Genomic DNA, 12,279 nt, shown 5'->3' with positions numbered 1-12,279 from the left:
AATTTATTAACAACTTCTTAACCAGTAAGAATATGTGGTACAGTTATCATTAGTAAAAGCTGTTCCCACAGGAACTTTGGTCTTTGTTCTGAATTTAAAAAAAAAAAAAGTAGGTTTCTGTTGCCTTTTACAAAATTTTCATTGACCATATTACACACATTCTCAAAGTGTGTGGTACCATCCATTTCCACAGCTAAAGTATCATTTTTTTGCTTTGTAAAATAATGCACTAACTAGAGCTGTATCCATTTATTTGGTTGAAAAATGTTCCTTCCTTAGATATATGTTCACTGTTAAGAAATGTAATATAGAATACAAATAATAGAAGTAGGCTCACTGAACTCTCAGAATTTCCTGTGTAAAAAAATCCCTTCAATCCAATATTTTTTGCTGGAACTCTATTTGACAGAAATTAAGTACAATGCACAAGAATGATGAGTGCTTCAGAAGCTGTTTACTGAGAAAGCATATCTCTGTGCACTGTGTCCAATTGCTGTGCTGCTTATTTTATTTTATTTTATTTTATTTTATTTTATTTTATTTTATTTTATTTTATTTTATTTTATTTTATTTTATTTTATTTTATTTTATTTTATTTTATTTTATTTTATTTTATTTTAATATCTGGTATTCCAAAATTTATTTCAAGTAGAGAGAGTCTTTATTGAGGGAACCCAGACTGCTAATTCTTGGATAGCATAAATTTAATTTTCTTCTTTCTCCTAAGACTAGTTTAAACTGAAATTTTGATTTCACTGAATAATTTTTGATAGCTACATCAGAATAGATGGACAGTAATCCAAGAATTCTAAGGCAACTGAGGAACTTCTCAGTGAAAATGACATGTTTGTTTTAAAATACAAAATAACTGAGCTGGAAGTAAGTATCCAGCAGAGACATTTAAAGATGTGTTTATGATCTCCTTTAATACTCTCATTAGTTCCTCTGGCAAAAGACATAGTACCCTTCTGATTACGAGTTGAGAGACACTACCAGAAGTCCACAACATTGTCTAGAGGATGTGACCCTCATAAGGGTCAGAGTAACACAAATGGGTGATATTTAATAGTTCAAAGGGCAGGATCTTGCATTTTAGAGCTAGCAGTCACTGTTGTTACCTGTTTGGGTTTTGTAAGCTAGACTGAGAAGAAAACAAGACAAAGTACCTGAAATAATTAATCAGATGAGACACTATTTTTAGTAGAGAGAGAGAAATACTAATGCCATGCTCAAAACACTGACAAGAATCCAACTAATCTCACATGTAAATTCAGTTCTTTTTAAGAAATATAAAATAAATTTGGAAACAACTATATTTGAATAAGCTTAGACTAGAAAATGTATTTAAATAAACAGATCTGAATAATTTATTCTTACAAAACTAAGTCAGAGAAATTAAATTACTGCTGCTTAGAAATAAACCTGGGAAGTAAATACACACAAGGAGTGAAAGGGCAGCATCTGCCCAAGTACAAACGTATGTACGTTGGCCTTGAACACATTCAGCCAGGAAAGAAGAAAAACATTTACCAGCAGACTTCAGACAGAATAATTAACAGATTGCAGTTTGTTAAGAAGAGTTCACAACAGTTGCAACTATAGAAAGTGATCAAACCCATTTGTCCAGGAATTTCTCCACCAGTCCTATGTTCCTGTTTTAAATTGATACAAAGGAAAAAGCAGAATTCCTTGAAGTTCAGTGTTGGTTAGAGTCACCAACAAAAAAGCCTGGAAGTGCGACAAGCCTGTTTCAACACAGTGAGTGTCTTTTGACTATACCATATGGATAGGAGCATACTGAAATGTCAAGCTATAACCACACTGAAGAAGGTAGCCCTATACAGGGACAATTCAGGTGTTTTAGTGAGAAGGTTTGTCTAGATTTGGGGGGGCTATACTTACTAGTTATTTAGATTTTAGCTATTTTTATAGTTTTTATTTTTAATCTGAGAATTTGTACAAACTATAATTTAAAAATAATTCTTCACACGATTTGGCTTTATTTCAAGCACTTTCCACATGATAAGATGTGAGGGATGAAGTGACGAATTAAAGTAAAAGACCCTGGTATAGCTCTATGGTCATGCTGGTTTGTGGGAAGGCACTAAAAACCTTTTTGGAAGAAATCAGCTGTTGAACAAACTGATTCCTGCAGGCTTTAAGGCATAATAGATATGCTATTGGTTTTTTTTATTTTTTATTTAGATTTTTCCAGTTATTTGCTGGTCATTTGATGGTACATTGTGCCTACTGTGAGGAGAAACTGGGCAAAAGAATACTATTTGCCTTTTGTATTTACCTGATTTGAAATGCATATTGAAGCAATATATTGATCCATGTGCCAGGAACTGGTGAGGCTGGCAGAATTTTGAAGTAGTGGTTTAAAAGCAAAAGTAAATATTCTGAGAATTCCGTATGTAGAATTAGTCCTGCAATAGAGGATGAAAATATTTTGAAACTTAATGGGTTAAACCTATTTTAATGAAATAATGTCACTGAAAGACTATTAGTCTTTCATTCCCTGTCTGCAAACCAATAGTTAATTTTTCCAGGTATGCTGATATTTCTGATAACCTATGTCTTAATTTCAGTACTTAAAATTCAAATTAGACCATTAGATTCTCACAATATTTCTTCAAATATATTCGCCAAATTATTTTTCTCTATGATGTATTGGTGGATAATTATTCTAGTTAATAGAAAAGAACATACAAGCTGCTCCTTAATTTTTTTTAAAGCTAATCACCTGTAATATTTTGTAATTATAGCCTTCTTTTCTAGAAATCTTTAAATTACAAAATCCACGTTTGTGCAACTAATGCAGAAAAACTGTGTTTAAAAGTATATTTTCCCTTGAGATTATTTCATTATGACTGTTTAACTTTCAACAGAGATAACAGAGATAATGGTGGCTGCCTAACATATAACAATGTTGAATTCCATTAACATCATGATTAATTACTCTACCAAAAATACAATAAACTTAACCAGTTTATATATATTTATTCACCTGTCAAAAAAAGCTTATACGTCTGAATCCAAGTGGATATTAATTTGTGCAAGTACACAGAAAGAATGCATTAATTTTTTTTTATTAGAAGTATCATAACAGCCAAAAAGAAGAGTATTCTATATATAGAACTAGGAAATAATTGCTAGCACAATTAAGCTCTTAACAGCCTAATCAAAATAAAATAGGTATTTATTAGTTCAGTTACAGCAATGCTCACACTTACTTTGCAGTCCAGATTAATACAGTGAAGCTTCATAAATATAATGAAGCTTGTTATTCAAGAAAACTTGCTAGTACCTGTCACCTTTTCTCCACTGTCCTCACTCCTTCGATTCCACCCCAGGTCCTAAGGTTGAGACTTCGGACTCCTTGTGAACAGAGGGGTAGTGTGTTATTTTGGATAGCTGTTAAGTCTCTCAACGTCTTCACTGGGAGAGGTTTGAAGCCGACAGGGCAGATCTCTTTCTATACATTTCAGTGTCACAGCATGATTCCTTCTTTTTGCTTCCCATCTAAATCCTGGAAGGTGTATCTTCTCCAGCCTCCATGAACATAAGGGTCCATTGCTGGTCACACTGGGACTCTCTGAGAACCTTAGACCCTGTCCAGGTACAGCACTCAGAGAGCTGCAGCTCAAACATGTTCAACAATGATCACTTGGCCACTAGACACTGGTTAGGCAAGTTGAAATGTGACAGGAACCAAGGTCAGCCCAGCCAGGCCCTGAGACCCCGCACTGCCAGGCCAACATAGAGCAAAAATTGTATTTATTCAGGTACAGTATACTTCTTTGAGGATAATGTTTTCATCTTTGAAAAGAAATAATTTCATTTATTAAGATGCCTTTGTAAGAGTTCATTTCAAAATTATTACTTTTTCCAGAGTGTGCAAAAATATTATCTGCAATTTGTCTTCAGCTCTCACAGGTTTGGAATAGTTAATGGATAATGAGTACTTTAGAGTCCTTGAAGAAAAATTAGGGGAATGGAAACCTAAAAATTCTGTCTGTAACCAATGGAGAAAGTCTTTATGCAGGTACCTGAAATATCCCATAATTTGTATTGCGTGGAAAATAATAATATCCATCTTCCTCTCCCACTGTTTATTAAAAATAAAAGATGGGGGGACGATACATGCCAGCTTGCCTAGCTCTGCTCCTAATTCAGACAAGAATATAGAAGAAACATATGAAACTCGGAAAGGTGCTTCCTTTTATTTTTAATTTTTTTCTTTCTCCCATATAAATATGTGATAACAAAATCTTAACCAAGAACTTCAATGCATAATGTGACTTTTGCCTGCCCAAAGAAACTGTCAGGAAGAATTCCCTGATGGCTTCTTCTGAGTAAAGTTAATTTGCCTCCTTCTAATTTTTTCTTCATGTATTCATCATTCTTAATCTACCTCCATTGTCAATACCATGTGTCTCACTTCCTTAAACTTATCAATTATTGTTGTTTTCTGAATATACTTACTGTAGTTTTCCAGTTACCATTCTTCCAGTTTCTGCAAATCTTTCATCTTTAGATTGCCCATTTCTTCTTCCCCAACTGTTTTTTCTATGGACCTTCATTGCATCCTTTGAGGATATAATTTCCTCCTACAGTTTCAACTATTAGCTTTTACTTACTGACTCTCAAATCCATCTTGTCTTCTTATTGTGCATCCAGTTCTACACCTGTGTCTTCCTGTCCAGAATTTTCATGGAAATTTTTTAGTGATAGGTTCAACGCACCACACACTGAACAGCTTACCTTGCTTTTAAACTCCTCTTCTTCATTACCATCAGCTGTGTCAGTAAATAGATATTTGCTGAAGTTATCGACATCAATATTGAGTCTCACAACTCAGTTTCACAACTGAGATTTGCCAGGTCCTTCTGCTTTACACTTCACATTGCATCCTCAAGACATTGTGCTATTTATGCTTTCTGTTATCCAGCCTTTTTTCCTTTCCCTTCCTTTCCCTTCCTTGCCCTTCCTTTCCCTTCCTTGCCCTTCCTTGTCCTTCCTTGTCCTTCCTTGCCCTGCCCTGCCCTGCCCTGCCCTTCCTTGCCCATCTTTCCTTTATAGTCTTAGATGCCCAAATCAGTTAGTCAGAAAGTCAGGTTGGGTACAGGCATCTTCCACGTGCCAAATTTTGAATCTTATCCTTTTATTAGACATTTGAGTTTCTAGATGATCCCCAGCCCCTGGCCCCTGATCCTGTGTTATACAGGAGGGATGTAATTCTCCAAAGCCACAGCAGGTGCCTTATCTTTGTGCTTGACTGTCTTCCTGCCTTGCTTATCCCCTGCTTCTTTTCTTAGAGCAAAACCAGGTCTTTTCCCAGCTTTCAAGGTTTCTATTTTTCACTGGCCACTAATAGACCATCAAAAAACTGTTTATCATTCTTGTTCTCTGCTTCCAAACTGGTCCCATCTTTTCCCATGCATAAACATAAACAACATAGCAAAAGACACAGGGTACCAAAACTGGTTCATACACCAGGTTTCTGAACTTTTCTTTTGTTTTATGTAACATCTGATGTGAAGCTGTAGAGTTACAGGCAAGTGGTGCTTCTTATCTGCCATACCTGTAACAAATTCTGAGTCAACTACTAATATTTTCAAGTCATACATATGTATCTTATTTTCTTACATTTATTTCTTATTTCATATGTACTGTAACTTATCTTCTTAGGAAAAAAAATGTTTTTTCTTTACTGCAAACCTTGTCTGCTGAATTGTGGGTAACAGCATGTAGCAGTAAAACATCAAATTTTTGTTTAAACATTTTTTCCCTTCTGAAAAGGAATCAAACTCATAATCTGCTTAAACAATTTTTAGGGGAGGATTTTCTACTTGGTAACTGCACATATGGAAATATTACGCAAACTAATAACCTATCTTTTCTCTGTAACTTACATCTAGTTGATTAGACCTATAGGTAAACAGTGCATCAGGTTGTTGAAAGGAGCAGAGGTTACGTTATAACACATTTCAACAAGGTCTGCCCAGGTTAATAATTCTGAGGTAAGATTTACTGGCAGAGGTAAGATCTTTTGTTAGATCAACAGATACACTTTGAGAAGTATTTTTTGATCACATAATCCCATAATATCTGATAGAGTGGGACTGAATTCATTGTCAAGCAGATTTTGACAACTGTTAGCTGCATCTCAAACAAGTACTTGCTGAGGAGAAGGAAGTAGAGTTAGAAAAAGGAGACTCAGTAATATGATTGGTCCTGTACTTCAAAGACAGATTCCAGAAATTACTGCTTCTGGACCTTTGGAGCTTTTGTTAGGACTGGGTGGAAGGTAATTCTAGTGACCCATAAAATCAGTGTATTTGTGGGTCCTGTCCATGGGGACCGTGAATTTTACTTCTACGTCTTGACTTTGATCTTCCTTGAGAAACAAATCCAAGTCAGAACTTAAGAAAGAGTCATGAAAGTTTTTCTTTCATAACCGTGTCTTTTATCCACTGCCTGCTTGAATTAATTCTAGCTCATGTTGGATTTTTTTATCTTCTCCACAGTTACCATGAGGGTATTTAGTGCATTGTGTTTCAGTCTAGAAGGTACTTTTTTAGAATCTAAGAATTTTAATAGCTAGGTTCTTGTCAACTTTTGAATTTGTTGTTCTGACTTTGACTGGTCTAAGATATGTTTTCCTAGGTCTATGCTTGTGAAATTTGGCAGATAGGAATTAAGCTTCTAGTAAAATATCTGCAATAACTTCGTTTCAGTGGAGATTTTCATTATTAAAGGGCAGTTGCTGGGGCAGCTACAGCAAGTGATTTCTGAACATTCTGGGAATCTCAAGTGTCCACATATTGTAAATATGCAGATAGTTGTAAGATTGCAGAAAATGTTCAAAAGGAAGTCCTTACAGTTGTCTTTGCCATACCTGACAATAACATTAAAGGGAACCACAGGCATATGGACCTAACGCTGGGCAGCACTCTTTGTGTTATTGCACAAAAGCTGGGTGTACAGGTTACAGTCTACATGCTGCTGATTCCAGTTGTTTTCTGTTCAGTATATGGAGATTGTCAAATGGCATATTGCCACCCTGTATCAGGACTCTAGTGCAATAACCACCATAATACTTGGGAATACAAATGCTCAGAGATTTTGTCTGTGGTTTGTTGTACTCTTGTGATTTCTGTTCGCTGTAACAAACCTTGAGGCAGTTGGCAGGTGGTATCAGACAGAACGGATCTCAAGCCGCTTCATCTTCCACTTGACAAGCAGACCATTTCACATCAATCCTGTGGTTCAATACATTCAGATAATGTTTACAGCACTATTCTGTCCTGAAACCTCTTGATCTACTGTTATTATCTAGCCCTATATGTAAATTACTATATTGAATATAGGCTTCCTCCTATTTCCAATTTTATAGTAATCTTAGTTACAAAATAATGGGTTCAATTCACCTATATAAAACATTACTATTTCTGTTAAAGTACATGGAGTTGTCCTACTGAAAGGTGAAACCAAAAAGTTCAAAGCTATTTTATTATGTTGTGATTAAATAAAATTATAAATATTCTGCTGTTATGTTACACTATGTGTTATTTCAGTATAATAAAGGATCATTTTGAGTATCACCAAGAACCATGAACATCAGGGAAATCTGAACATATGCTAAGTAAAAAAATAATTGTTTTGCAAAATGCTGTTGGATTTACTGGTACTTTAAAATACATATATTTTCAATTCTTAAGTAGTACATGAGACTATGATACTTAAACTAAAACAATGCAGTGTTAGTACACTTAATACTGAAATAGGTTTTTAATTTAGAATAAAGATAGAACTTTAAGTACACATAATGTTAATGGTACAACTGAAAGCACTTTGCCTGAACAGTAACAGGAACCTAATCTTTATAGATTTTTATGACTGTGATGGTGAGTGATACAGATATTAAAAGTATATTATGTTGCAGTCACTCATTTAATAAAGTCTAATATCCTATCTCTTGAAACTAAAGTTGTATATGAAATAGTAAACAGACCAATGTCCTTAGTTTATTATTCTGGACATAGAAAGCATTCAAACAACTAATTTGTCTGAAAGGTATGTTTTTTATGTTAAATAGAAATATCTGAAACAAATAAATTTTCTTTCAGGATTTATATATAAAATATATGAGAGTCTAAGTTACAGCTTCATTCAATCTCTAAGAGATTGAATTTTATGTTTAACAAATTTGTCCTTTTTTTCATAACACTTTAGTATATAGTTATCTGACTGATATATTTAAGATCACAATATGAGGTTGTACATGTATTTTAATTATGGTAGAATTAATTAACTGTAATATATAAATGTTCCAGAAGCCAAAATATTGATTTACCAAAAAAAAATATTGGTGATTTTAACATTAAAGAAATTCCCCCCAATTTAATGAAGACAAACTAGAGAAAAAACAAGGATGTGCATTAGTTTCCAGTTTTATGCATAAAAAATAATATAATTACCTAGAATTCATGGAAATGTGAATTCTTCCTAGCTGGAAGAATGGCTTTCCAAACACCCTCAGTTATACATTTATTATTCTGAGAGACAGTCTGATCTTTGCAAGAAGGGCAGAGAATCATAATAATACAGCAGAATGCTGAATGGTATTCTTTAAGGCCATTCACAGGAGCCATCTGTCTCCCCATTTGTCTAAGCTATGGTGAGGTATTGACCTCTGAAGGTGTACTAGCCTCTTCCAAAGTTAGCTCCAACCTTACCCTGACTCCAGATAACGTATGCAAATTACTATACTGTAGCTTTTTATGTTGGCAGCATTGTACCAATGCTACTTAGGTGGCTGTGCACACAGAAGTAATCTAAGCCACCTCTGCAGCCAAAGACATCTGGCATTTCAACTTCATTGTGAAATTCATTAGGTGCCAGCAGTCTCTTACAAATTACTAATTACTCTTATTTGAAAATTAATTTATTCATACACACAAAAGAAAAAAAAATAAAGATGACCGATGAATCGATGAATTCCATGACTGGAATGATATCTTACTCTACCTCAAATAAAGATTGTCACCTCCAAATAAGTAGTTGAATTTCAGTCCTTTTTCAAAGAATAGAAGATCATATTTGTGGTGGAAAATTAATATCTAAAGCACTAGTAAGAATGCAGTATACATGAATGTTAGTGCAAGGGTTTTTTCTTCTTCCCTTCCCTTCCCTTCCCTTCCCTTCCCTTCCCTTCCCTTCCCTTCCCTTCCCTTCCCTTCCCTTCCCTTCCCTTCCCTTCCCTTCCCTTCCCTTCCCTTCCCTTCCCTTCCCTTCCCTTCCCTTCCCTTCCCTTCCCTTCCCTTCCCTTCCCTTCCCTTCCCTTCCCTTCCCTTCCCTTCCCTTCCCTTCCCTTCCCTTCCCTTCCCTTCCCTTCCCTTCCCTTCCCTTCCCTTCCCTTCCCTTCCCTTCCCTTCCCTTCCCTTCCCTTCCCTTCCCTTCCCTTCCCTTCCCTTCCCTTCCCTTCTTTCTCCTGCCTTGGTTACATGGTTAGTTTGGACTCAAGTGTTCATCTATCTGGATAACAAAAGAAAAGGTCTAAATTTGGCCTTCTGTTGCTGCAACAAATGGTTGACGAAGATGAATGTGTGTGAGAGGCTGAATACGCTCAACAGACAAATATTACTCTGATACATTTTCACTCTAATATTTCACAGAATAAACAACAAAAACCCCAAAATATGCTGACTACAGAGACTCATGTCATTGAGAATTAACAGTAAAAATCTTTTGTCAAAAGGTTGTGAAAGGTGTGTCTAGAGTAACCTTCCAAGACCTTCCATGTGAGAAGTATACAGAGAATAATTGATATTAATTCCAAAATATGATAGATCTGTCAGATGATTAGTTATTGCTGGGGTAAGCTTACAGTAGCAAGTCATGTCATGTTTCCTAAATGGAAATTCAAAAGAGTAGGATCAAAAAAGGATTTGGTTGGTTTTTTTTCCAATTTCTCCACGTGAAAAATACTGATTTAATTTATTACAATTTAATGGCATAAGATGCAGGCAAGAAAAAAATATATCTGGCAAGAAAATTTAAGTCTTGAAGAAGCAGCAGTTGCACTGGATTTACAATTTATTTTGAAAACACTGTGTCAGTCAGTTTTGTGCTTTTTGATATATTTTCAAAACCAGAAATCTGTTTTTTGTTTTGCAAACTTTAGGCCATTCTCTTTCATATTTATACTGCTATGATTTTCAATCAGCATAATCTGAAAAAAACCATTTCACAAGAAATAACATTTTTAAGAGGTCAATTTTGACCTTTGGACAAGTTTCTCACCTTGCTCTTTCTAACTACCTATTACCTGGAACTGGGGGCATGGAATATGACAGAAGGATCATGCTGGTTTCTGGATATTGCTCATTGTTTGCTGAAATATTTCAGAAATATTTTTACAGTTCTGAAAAATAAATTTGTACATGCTCAGTGGTTATTTGTAGAGCCTAACAGCTAATTTTTTTTTTTTCCTAATCTGAACATTTGTTTTTTTCTTATAGTTCCAATGTAATGATTGAGACACAGATGATTCATTCTTAGATGATCAAATATGATACACCTTGGTATACATAGGGCTGTAAGTCTTTCCCTTCTCAAAATTGTTGAAAGTCAACTATTGTCCTCTCTCTGGGGAGCTTACCCAGTCTGCATAATCAGCTGGAATTTTCTGCTAATTTAAGAATGCTACTTGATGCCTTATTATAGACCACTAAGTGGTTTATTCCATGGTGGATGCAATTTATTCTTCAAGTCATTAATATGATTCAGACTGGAAGTAATGGGATATGATCCTATATTCTCCTACTGTTGTGAAAAAGTGAAAACTTAACATTCCTTATTACTTTGGCTCTGTGCTCTTGTATTGCTTTGCAAATTAGTTAGGTAGCATTATAGGCAATAATCTCTCTTTTAGTCAGTGTACCTGAGACATTATAGCATTTCTTTCTAAGCCCTTGGCAGCCTAGTGACAGTGCTGTCTGAGACTATTAAGTTGTTCAGGGAGCCAACATTATTTTGTCCAGATTTTCATAGTAATATTAATGTTTGTTTCATTCTAAATGCTTTTCAACATTGTGACTTCTTTCTTTCCAAATCTGCTTTGTTATTACTATTATTGGTAATGTTGGATAGAATTGTTAATGTTTGCTGTGAATAGTTTTATTCTTTTACATTTTCAGCTTGTGTTATGTTGTCAAGGACAGCTCCCACCTCCCACTTAAAAACTTCCTTCAATATGCAATTTTGACATGAAAAATTGCCTCAAATATGTACATTTGTAAAAAATTACTTTAAAATTCTGAAATATTTGTACAGCAGTGGGATTAACTAAAATTTGTCATTCTTCTTGTGAAACACATAAAATGCAGCTGTCGTTGGGCAAATATTTCTCATGTACTCTTTTTGCGCTTTGTGCCAGAATTTGAAAACCTATAATGTAGAAGACTTATATCCCTACCAAGCAGATTTTATATTGCTTAATGTTAATCAAATATTCAGTGAAATCCCTCACTGGTAAAATGCATCCATTGTTAATAAATGCTTGACTGTATAGTCTTTTTCTGCTTAAAACATTTCTATCTCAATCCTCTAGTAAGTGGATCTAGTTAGCTGAAAGAATATAGTACATTCTTCTAGATCAGTGTTAGGATCATCCTCTGCTGACAGTCCATGCAGGCAATGTAGTGCTTTTTGATGTCTGATCCACCCTAATTTTGCTGAAGATATATTAATACAGTAGTATAAGAATGAACTAATCCTTTGCAGAACTTAACTCTTATCTGTAGAATGTTATCAAGAAGAATAGTTCAGTAAATCTTCTATGTGCTGCCAATCCTAACAATCCGTGAGCCAGAAGTTCAGTCCTACAACTTTAATGGAGTTAAAGCAATTTAAGCTTAATGAAGACCTATGGAACACAGTGGTTCCTTCATACTAGCACTGTATTATCATACTGTTAAAGATGGTGTGTAACATTAATTTGGTCATTTATTCATTTACTTGTTAGGATTAATTTTTAAATCATACAATGTCTTTAGTGAAAATTATTATATGAAATAATAAAATCTTATTTTGGATCTCATATTCCTGACATTGATTTTACTTGACCTTTGAAATATGAAATGAAAACACATTCAAAGACTGGAGGAAGAAATTTTTTTTCTGGCTTTTTTTTCTGGGGGTGGGGAGGGGGGAAATTGTGCTTTGTTTTTACCATTGAGTATTATTGATTAGGCAAAAACAATGAGCTGC

Source organism: Phalacrocorax carbo, chromosome Z, assembly GCF_963921805.1.
Source record: "Phalacrocorax carbo chromosome Z, bPhaCar2.1, whole genome shotgun sequence".
Lineage (NCBI taxonomy): Eukaryota > Metazoa > Chordata > Aves > Suliformes > Phalacrocoracidae > Phalacrocorax > Phalacrocorax carbo.
The sequence above is the reverse complement of the archived record's forward strand: the minus strand, read 5'-3'. Positions refer to the sequence as shown.